General features: G+C 47.8%; 1 pseudogene; it reads right to left on the minus strand.

Annotated features, from left to right (window-relative positions):
- Positions 1 to 967: 967 nt before the first annotated feature.
- Positions 968 to 8,991, minus strand: LOC109732630 (desmethyl-deoxy-podophyllotoxin synthase-like; annotated as a pseudogene).
- Between the last annotated feature and the right edge of the window lie 1,850 nt (positions 8,992 to 10,841).

A 10,841-nucleotide genomic window follows, 5' to 3' on the forward strand; every position in this document is an offset into this window, starting at 1 on the left:
GGCATGCCCGCCGCAAAGCCATTCACGAGGCAATCTTTCAAAGCCCCCATCAGACACATATATTCATCAACAGGTTCATTGATGAACTTGGCATTGTCAATGATGGAAATCTTCGCCCACGGCAGAGTGGGGCTCCGGCAAGTGAACAACGCAAGAGTCCAAAGAGGCCACCTCCTGGACATTGCAAAATACATGTCGACGCCAGTGTTCGCGCGAGAAAAGGAGGATCGGCGGCTGCAGTATGCAGAGATGAAGCAGGGAACTATCTTGGGGCCTCGGCGTTGGTTATCGAGGGCGTGACGGACCCAGCGTCACTGGAAGCCTTGGCGTGCCGCGAGGCGCTGTGCTTGGCGGAGGACTTGAATATCCGAAGTTTTGTTATTGCTTCGGACTGTAAACAGGTAGTGGCAGATATTGATCGAAGCGCAAGAGGGAGATATGGAGCTATAATCAGCGAGATCAACCTCAAAGCTGCCACTTTTCAATGTATCTTTACTTTCGAGGGTCGTGCTACGAATTATGAAGCACATAGTCTAGCAAAGTTTTCTCTTAGTAGAGGTCCTGGTCGCCACGTCTGGTTTGGCGTTCCTTACAACCAGAACCGTATCCCACTTCATGTGGATTTTGATGAATAAAGTTATTTTCACCCCTAAAAAAAAGACTGAATCAGAGTTTGAGTGACCCAAAATCATTTGAGTCGATTGACCAGTAGCCACACCCAAACTGTTTCTCTAATGTACGTGACAACAAGCCAAGGCACGGATCATGTCGTCCGTTTCCATAAAATTTGAGCAAACTCTCTTGAACGGGCACAACATCAATATCATATCGCTCAAACTAAATCTTTTTTTCAAAACGAAGGCTCAATTCAAGCATGGCTTCAAATTAACAAAGCCATCAACCGACCAGGATCGCATTGCAGCATACAAACAAGCAAAGTGAAGAAGACGAAGTGCAAGTTTATTAGGAATTTTAAGTAGGAATAGCATTTTTGGCAAATGAAAAAAGAGAAGAAACGCAGCCTGAATCACCGAGCTCAAAAGGGAAGGCGAAGATACGAGGAGGGATACCAACTGCGGAAGAACACTTCATTGCCCGCTTCCACAAGGTAGAAACCGAACCTTTTTTATTAACTAATTTGGCGGCACGGGCACTCGCGCCACGGGGACAAGCACAAGGTCGTTGCGCCGGCGCACGGTGACGCCCATATCCTCCGCCATGTCCAGCTCCCCGCCTTCCGCTCCGCCCGGCAACTCCCAGTCGAAGTGGTACAGCAGCCCGGCGAGGGCGAGCTCCACGTTGGCCAGCCCGAACGCCATCTCGGGGCACATCCGCCGGCCGGCCCCGAACGGTGTGTACTCCATGTCCGCGCCTTTGAAGTCGGCGGCCTCGCCGCACTCGAACCTCTCCGGCACGAACTCCTCCACGGCCTCCCAGTAGATCGGGTCCCTGCTGATGGCCCAGGCGTTGACGAGCACCATGGTCCCCTTGGGCACGTCGTAGCCCAGGACCCGGCAGCCGTCGCTCCGGCACTCCCGTGGCAGCAGCAGGGGCGCTGGCGGGTGCAGCCGGAGCGTCTCCTTGACCACCAGGCGCGGGTAGTTTAGATCGGGTAGGGAGTCCTCGGTCACCATGTGTCAGGACCCAAGCCAAGGAGATACTGAAGAATCGACAACCAAGTAGGATTCAGACAAGCAACGGTCGAGATGAGCGCATACCTCTTTGGGAGATATCTACGGTCTAGATCGACTAGGAAGATTTACCAATCGCATCAAAAGATGCCACTGTGTAACCGCTTTACCTTTACTGTACTTTGCTGTAAAATGAGCTGGCTCGGACATATAAGCCTCGCTAGGGGATCGTGGCTGGTAGGTAGAAAATTTCCCAAATATCTAGTCTAGCATAGAACCCTAGTTCTTGTACTCAAGACGGGCCCTCTGAGCTCCTGGTCCATCAATTTACCCTGTTACCTGAGACATTTACCCACGAATTTGGTGTGGGTCGAGTAGCTCTTGAGATTGCCAGTACTTTGATCCTCACAACGGTATCAGAGACCAGTCGATTTCTTGGCTCACGACAGAGTAGCGGTGGTGATTCGAATAGAGAAGGGAGAGAGATTGGGATCTCTCGTAAAATCCCTCCCGTCCCTCCCTGTCTGCGGCGGCGACGGTGTGGAGTAGGACGCGGCGGCGGTGAAATTCGGGCGCAGATCATCGAGTCCGAGATGGTTGCTGGGAGACACTCTCTTGGTTGTAAAATTCCGGTCTCTGACAAGATCCGTGCGTCACAGTGTCGATCTCCTGGAATTCCACAGGAAGAGGGTGACCAGAGAGCAGCAGGCGACCAGATGGATACTCGAGCGAAGGTGTAGATCACCGTGGATCGATTGGAAGCAGAGGTTACAGATCTAAGATCTGAATTGGAAGGTCTGAAGGAGCTAAAACAAGAGGTTAGTCAAATTCGAGCAGAGATGGTGACTATGCCACGAGTGGAGGATAAACTGACTGATATGAACAAGGATATTCAGAAAACTCTGAACCTGATTCTGCAGAACTTATCGTTAGGCAGTCAGAAAACTGAAGTAGTGACTCCAAGTGTTTCTCCAGCATGTTCAGGATCAGCAGTAGTCACTTTACCACCAGTGTTATCGGTTCCGGACCATACAAGCAGTTCGCAAGCTCCAGTCAATAGAAATCTCCAACAGGAATTTGCAAACCAGGGACAAATACCTACATCTGTGGTACCAGGGTTAACAAATACACTGCCGAATACACATGTGTTTACTGAAAGCACAAAGATACATACAGATAAGCAAGCAGAGTTACATGAACATCCACCATTCAGAATGGCTCCAATTAGTGCAAATGCAGCGGTGCAAGCACACACACTAGGGTTTTCGGGAACAGTGGATACTTTGCTCCTATTACACCTCCATTATACAACCCAATTCCAACATACAATCCAGTGACATGTCAATATATCAATATTTCCACTGCTCATTCTGCTCAGCCACCAGTATACCAGGCAGTGGGAAATCTCTATGATGCTCAAATTAATCAGCATGCAACTCAATTAGGAGGTCCTTCTTATTTTGCTGAAGCTGTGTTCAATGGTCCAAGACTGGAAATTCCTCTTTTCAGTGGGGAAGATCCCATAGGATGGTTGGTTGCTTGTGAAAAATTCTATGACATGTATGGAATTCCTTATGACCAGTGGGTTAACTTGGCTACAGGACATTTTCAAGGTAGGGCATCTAATTGGCTCAAAAATATTTGTGTGCCTTGGCAAATGGTGACATGGCAGCAATTTTGCCAAATGGTGGCTGATAGGTTCTCGGAGGCAAGTATTCATGAGGCTGTGGAATTATTGAAAAATTCAGCAAACAAATTCAGTGGCAAACTATATAGACAATTTTGAGCAGTGTGTAGCACTAGTCAAAAGAAATCACCCATGTTTACATGAAAATTTCTTGCTCAGCTGTTTTATTGGAGGATTAAAAGCTGATATCAAACATGAAGTCTGTGGACAAAAACATAAGGGTATCATAGAAGCTTACTGGTATGCTAAAGTGTATGAAAAGGCTTCTACAGCCAGAAAAGCTATGCATCAAACAGTTTACAAGCCAAGAGGTTACTCCCAGCCTTACAAAGCTCCTTCCTCACTGCAAGTTCAAGTACTGGCTCAAGAGAAGCACTCCGTTCCTTTCCCAAAGGATGCAAGAGCATGTTGGTACTGCAGGGAACCCTGGACAAGACAACACAAGTGTAAAATTGGGAAGACACTACACATCCTACAAGAGTTGGATGAAGCTGAAGACAGTGATTCCACAGAAGAGAATGTGGTAACTGAACAAATTTACCATACAACTCCTAATACTCCAGATAAAGAGAAAACTACCGACACTGTCAAAAAACCTACAACACAGGCTATGCATATCTCTGACAATGCCACAGAGGGTACTACAGGTCCAAACACCTTCTCATTGATTATAGAGATTGCTGGAAAAAGGCCACAACACTGTTTGACAGTGGTTCTTGAGACACTTTTATGAGCACAGACTTTGCAATCAATAGCAATTGCTATCAGCATCCAATGCAACCCAGAAAAGTAACTATTGCTGGGGGTGGAAAATTGATTTCTGCTGCTAAGGTGCCAGAAAGAGATTTCAAGGTGCAAGGTCACACTTTTTGCAGTAGTTTCAAGATACTAGACCTAGCATCATATGACATCATATTGGGAGCTGACCGGATTTACAAATATAGTCCCATTTGTTTGGACTTAGTGGAGAGAATGCTTATTGTTACAAAACAAGGACAACCCATAACTCTCTTTGACCATACCATTCCAAGAAAAAAGTGTATAATCACAGCGACAAGAATGGAAAAGCTGTTGTAGAAAGGTGTGATGGGATATATTTTACAAATACAGGAAGTGGAAACAAAAAAGAGCAAGGGATATCCTCCACCTCCTGCATTACAACCACTTCTTCGGAAATATGCTGATGTATTTGAAGAATCTCATAATCTTCCTCCCAAAAGAGATTGTGATCATAAGATTATCTTACAAGAAGGAGCCAAGCCCCCAAATTTGAGACCCTATAGAGTTCCCCACTATCAAAAAGCAGCCATGGAAGAAATCATCAAACAACTCATAAAAAAAGGTGAAATTCAAGAGAGTTTTAGTCCTTTCTCTTCTCCAGCTATAATGATCAAAAAGAAAGATGGAGGATGGAGGTTGTGCATTGATTATAGAGAACTAAATGCCATTACTATCAAGAAAAAATTCCCTATGCCAATCATTTGAGGACTTGTTGAATGAATTACATGGAGCAAGGATATTCTCTAAATTAGATTTAAGGTCGGGATATCATCAAATAAGAATGGCTCCAGAGGATATCCACAAAACAACTTTTAGAACTCACATGGGTCACTATGAGTTCAAGGTAGTTCCATTTGGTTTATCTTGTGGGCCAGGAACATTCCAAAACCTCATGAACAAAGTCTGTGATGAAGTTCAAGTACCAACAGAAGAGAAATTCATATTGGTGTTTTTTTATGACGTCTTAATTTTCAGTAAATCCTTGGAACAACATGTGAAACATTTGGAGAGAACACTGGCAATGCTTAGAAAGCATGAGTATATGCAAAAATTTCCAAGTGCACTTTTGCCACAAATCAAGTATCTTATTTGGGACACATCATATCTGAACAAGGAGTAGCTACTGACCCTAACAAGATAAAGGCAGTAGTAGATTGGGAAGAACCAAGAAATGTGACCAAGCTGAGAGGGTTCCTGGGTCTGACAGGTTATTACAGAAGATTTGTCAAAGACTATGGAAAAATCTGTAGACCACTACATGATATGCTAAAAAAAGATGCCTTCCAATGGGGTCCTGATCAAAGCAAAGCTTTTCAGACATTGAAACAAGCTATGACAACTTGCCCTGTATTAGCCCCCCCAAATTTCTCTCTGCCCTTCACCATTGAGGCTGATGCTTGTGCCATAGGAATTGGAGCTGTCCTCATGCAACAAGGACAACCTTTGGCTTATCTTAGCAAAACCCTGGGACCCAAATCGACAACACAATTATGAAAAAGAAGCAATGGCCATTCTCGAAGCACTAAAAAATGGAGGCATTACATATGGGGAAATCCCTTGATAATCAAGACAGATCAACACTCATTGAAATACATGACCACACAGAGGCTGACAGAAGGAATCCAGCATAAACTTCTGCTTAAACTGCTGGAATATGATTATACCATAGAGTATAAGAAATGGAAGGAAAACCTAGTGGCAGATGCACTTTCCAGGAAGGACAGTTGTCATGCAATGCAATGAATGTCACTGTGGTCGTGCCCCAGTGGACTGAAGATGTGAAAATAGCTATAATGGAGACTCAGGCAGTGATAAGCTGTTGAAGAAAATAGCTGCAGATACTGAAGAAAAGCCTAAGTTCTCTCTACACAATGGCTTGATTAAGTACAAGAGCAGGATTTATGTGGGAGCAAATACTGAATTCAGGCAACAACTCATGCACACTTTTCATTCTTCTGCCTTGGGAGGACATTCAGGCATAAAAGCTTCCTATTATAGGATCAAAAAGGTGTTCTATTGGCCTAAGCTAAGGAAATGTGTGGAAGAGTTTGTCAAGAAATGCCCCGTGTGCCAAATCACAAAAATTGAACATGTACATCCCCCAGGTCTGTTACAACCCCTACCAGTTCCAGATATGGCTTGGGCACACATTACCATGGAGTTTATCACTGCCTTGCCAAACTCTCAAGGGAAGGAAGTCATTCTGGTAATAGTATACAGGCTCACAAAATACTCTCATTTCATTCCATTAGCACATCCTTATACGGTCCAAACGGTCTTTGAGGCTCTAATGGACAATGTGGTCAAATTACATGGTCTGCCTCTCTGCATTGTTTCTGACCGAGACACTATTTTCACCAGTGCATTATATCAGGAGTTGTTCAATGCTTTTGGTGTTCAAATAAGGTTTAGTACTGCTTCACACCCACAAACATATGGGCAAACAGAGAGAGTGAACCAATGTCTGGAAGCTTATCTGAGGGGCATGGTGTTTCAAGAACCAAAAAAATGGCTGAAATGGTTACCACTAGCTGAGTTATGGTACAACACAAGTTACCACTCTTCTCTCAAATGCACACCATTCCAAGCTCTGTATGGATACAAACCACCACAAATTGGGGAGTTCTCCATTACTCAGCCACTTTCTACAGAGGCAAGCCTTACAATCGCTGAAAGGGAACACATGATGCAAAGACTAAAGGCTAATTTAGAACATGCCCATAGCAGGATCAAGCATTTTGCTGACAGAAAAAGAACAGAAAGAGAATTTGATGTGGGAGATGTGGTCTATCTGAAAATCCAGCCATACAGGCAGAATGCATTTGGCTTAAGAGGGTCATTAAAACTGAGGTCCAAGTTATATGGTCCTTACAAAGTATTGGAACGCATTGGAGAAGTGTCTTACAAGTTAGACCTACCAGAAGGCACCAACATTCACCCAGTGTTCCACATCAGCCAACTCAAGAAACATATTGGTCATCAAGCTGTTCCTCTTCCTCATGTTCCTTTAGTCACTCCTGAAGGATATGTGAAAACAATCCCAGTGGCAGTCCTTGACAGAAGAGTGATTCAGCGTAACAAGATGCCCGTAGGGCAATGCTTGGTCCAATGGGAGAATTTAGCTCCAGATGATGCTACATGGGAAGACGCAGCATTTCTCAACAAAACCTTCCCAGGACACAAACTTTTTCACCTCGAGGACAAGGAGATTGTCATGGCGGCGGCATTGTCAGGACCCAAGCCAAGGAGATACTGAAGAATTGACAGCCAAGTAGGATTCAGACAAGCAACGATCGAGATGAGCGCATACCTCTTTGGGAGATATCTACGGTCTAGATCAACTAGGAAGATTTACCAATCGCATCAAAAGATGCCACTGTGTAACCGCTTTACCTTTACTGTACTTTGCTGTAAAATGAGCTGGCTCGAACATATAAGCCTCGCCAGGGGATCGTGGCTGGTAGGTAGAAAATTTCCCAAATATCTAGTCTAGCATAGAACCCTAGTTCTTGTACTCAAGACGGGCCCTCTGAGCTCCTGATCTATCAATTTACCCTGTTACCTGAGACAATTACCCACGAATTTGGTGTGGATAGAGTAGCTCTTGCGATTGCAAGTACTTTGATCCTCACACCATGGGCTGCCCGGCGAGCGCGAGTCGGACCTCGTCTTGTGCCGTCAGCATGGTTCTCGGGTTCCTAACCAGCTCAGACATGGCCCACTGCAGCGTCGTCGCCGCCGTCTCGCTGCCCCCGGCGAACATGTCCTGCATAACAAATTGACAAACACACCAACAATTTTTCTCATGGTCTCTGCGACTCTGTCTGATGGATGGAGATGATTTTCTGATGGATCCAGTGAAGTTTCGTGCTTACGCCAACGGCCGACTTGATGTTGTCGGTAGACAAGGGGAACTGCAGGTCGCCTTCCCGCTGGATCCTCAGGAGCACGTCGAGGAGGTCCTCCTCCTCGTCGTCAGCCCGGCGGACCTCCTGGTGCTCCCGGACAATAGCGTCCATGAACGCAGCCAATTCCTGCCGGTGCTGCCTCATCCGGCCTGGCGTCCGGCTGAGAAGCATGGCCACACGCGACGACGGGTAGAGGTCCGGCAAGCTCATCCCGGCGAATAGCTTGGTCCCGCGCCGGAGCAACGCCAGGAACGCGCCCCGATCCTTGAATCTGCTCCCGATGACAGCGCGCACTGATGAGTCGGCGGCGTACACCGACAGCAGCTCGCTGAGGTCGCAGTTCCCCGCGATGCAGACAGCGCCACCGCACGGAGTAGCCGGCCGGCCTCCTCCTCGCGCACGGGGCGGAAGGAGCGCACGCGCCGGGCGCTGAGAAGCTCGACGGTGTAGATCTTGCGGAGCTGGCGCCAGTCGTCGACGTAGGGCGCGAAGATGATCCCTTCGGCGCCCAGCGGGATGGACAGGCGCACCATGCGGCTCATGTGCCGGGAGGCGAAGTCGACGTCGCGGGACACCATGACCTCGCGCGCGGCATCCGCGGAGGAGGCGGCGACCACGGGCAGCCCGCCGAGGCGGAGCATCACGAGCGGGCCGTGGCGCCGCGCCAGGTCGCGGACGGGGCGATGCGGCAGGTCGCTGGCGAGGTGGTGGAGGTGGCCGAGCACCGGGAGCGCCCACGGCGAAGGGGGCAGACGGAAGTCCGGCGCACTAGGCCGGCGCCGGCGGTTGAGCCAGAGCGGTAGCAACGCCATGGCGAGTGCTCCACGGCCAACGGAAGGGACGCGGAAGAAAGAAGACAACTGCAGCTGCAGGCCGGCAGCTTGGTCGACGGAGCCGTGGTTTTGTCCATGGTGTTGGTGTCTAGCCCTAGCTCTCCTCCTCACCGTAGCACTCTCTCCTCTCTCAGCTGCACTCGAATGACACAAGGAAGAAGAAGACCGTTGTTGTTTTGGCCGAACCGGAAACGGTGGTACCACCATAAGTAGGTTCTTTCGGTTCATTTCTTCGCTTTTAGAGAGCTTTTCCTTTTACCTAATGCCGGCTACCGACAACTCTTGCTATCCAATCCTGACCCAATGTCTTTCCCAAAACTTCTCATACCAGACCAACCCACTGAAATGCAAATAGGGAGGAAGAAGAAGGACACAGTGGACGCGGTGGTTCCGGCGCATGAACGCCTTTTCTTGAGCACAAACTCAATCCCCACACTAGACACATGAGCAGTACATCGTGACTTATAGCCACTCGGCGACGCAGCGCCCACGAAACGAACTCTAGCTAGCTCGACACGCACGTACGCGCCCTCCTGCCGAGTCTTCCGCCCTTGCGCATGGATCCACCAACTCCACCACGCGACTCGGTCTCCACGTCTCGCTCCCGCGCTGCATTCGCCACGCTCAATATACTCCGGCCCACGCACAGGACGCACACGTACGCGCTCCACGCGGGCGAGCTCCAACCGAACGCCACGGCCACCCCGCTACCACTGCACTACTAACTCACGCGCACACACACCCCATACACAAGTCGGACTACACCCGGACTATGGCCAGACTATACACAAGTCGGACCATGCTCATACAATGGTTAGACTATGCCTAGACTACGACTCGACACGCCTAGCTCACGCACACACACTCTGAACGCATCCTGCCGTGGCTTATTCCCAACACATGGCGTTGGACGTAGTACGGTTTGTTGTGAAATACTATGATGGCGGCCTGAAAATCTGTGGCCTCTCAAAGTGTGGAGCGAGCAGACCGCAGGCCTTGCGGGCATCAAGGCCTCTTGTGCTCATTGGAGCACAGTTGGAAAATGTATACTACCTCCGTCCCCATGTATAAGTCATTTACGTAGTTTTAGGTTGACAATTTAACTATCTAAATATGTACTAGCAAAGCTCGCATGGCGGCACGGCGCCGCGCCAGTCGATACAGTGTGTCTATATGAAGTGAGGGTACATGCAGAGTGGTATCAAGTCAGAGAAGTTGTTGCACATCTTTACTACAATTCTTGTTTGTATTGTAAATTTATTTTGTTGTGTGGTTACCTACTGACGGCGTAAACTGCCATTGCTTTGTTTGTTCCTTTTTTTTGAGTTGTTGATTGTTTTTTGAGGTATCTACCCGCTTATTTCAAGTGGTCTGTTCGTTCCTTCTCTGTATTGTAAGGAGTTTTCTTTTGCCACCTCAAGTGCATAGTAGTTGTTATCGTTAATAGTCCAAGTATTTGGGCAGTCGCATCATGTCTGACACCCTTGGGAAGCCCCTGTACGCCTACAATTCGTCTCGACGCCCTTGGGAAACCCCTGCACGCCTACAATTCAAACGGAGGGAGTAGCAGGAACCAAATCCTCATATATAAGGCCCGCGATCTCTCTAGAAGCAAATCAAGCGGATATAACGAAGCCGCGAGGCAACACCACGCCCACACCAATTACCAACCCGTGCATGCAAGAAAAAAAATAAACCGCCTGACACTCAACATCACCCAACCCATGCATGCGCTGTAGAAGAATAAAGATCATAGCCGCTAAACAGACATGCAATGAGTCCCCCAAAACATATCCCAGTTGATCGAGAAACTAAATCGCCAAAAAATATGCTAAAGGCATGAGCGAGCATCCCCGACCAAATCCCCAAGTGGTACACGTGTTCTTCACCTATTAGCTAACATAACATAGAGGCAATATATTGTGCATGTAAGTTTTTGATGACCATAGATAAATATCACAAGAAGGAAAAATAATTACCAAGTACACAAAAGAGCATACTT

The sequence above is a fragment of the Aegilops tauschii genome, chromosome 7 (genome assembly GCF_002575655.3).
Source record: "Aegilops tauschii subsp. strangulata cultivar AL8/78 chromosome 7, Aet v6.0, whole genome shotgun sequence".
Lineage (NCBI taxonomy): Eukaryota > Viridiplantae > Streptophyta > Magnoliopsida > Poales > Poaceae > Aegilops > Aegilops tauschii.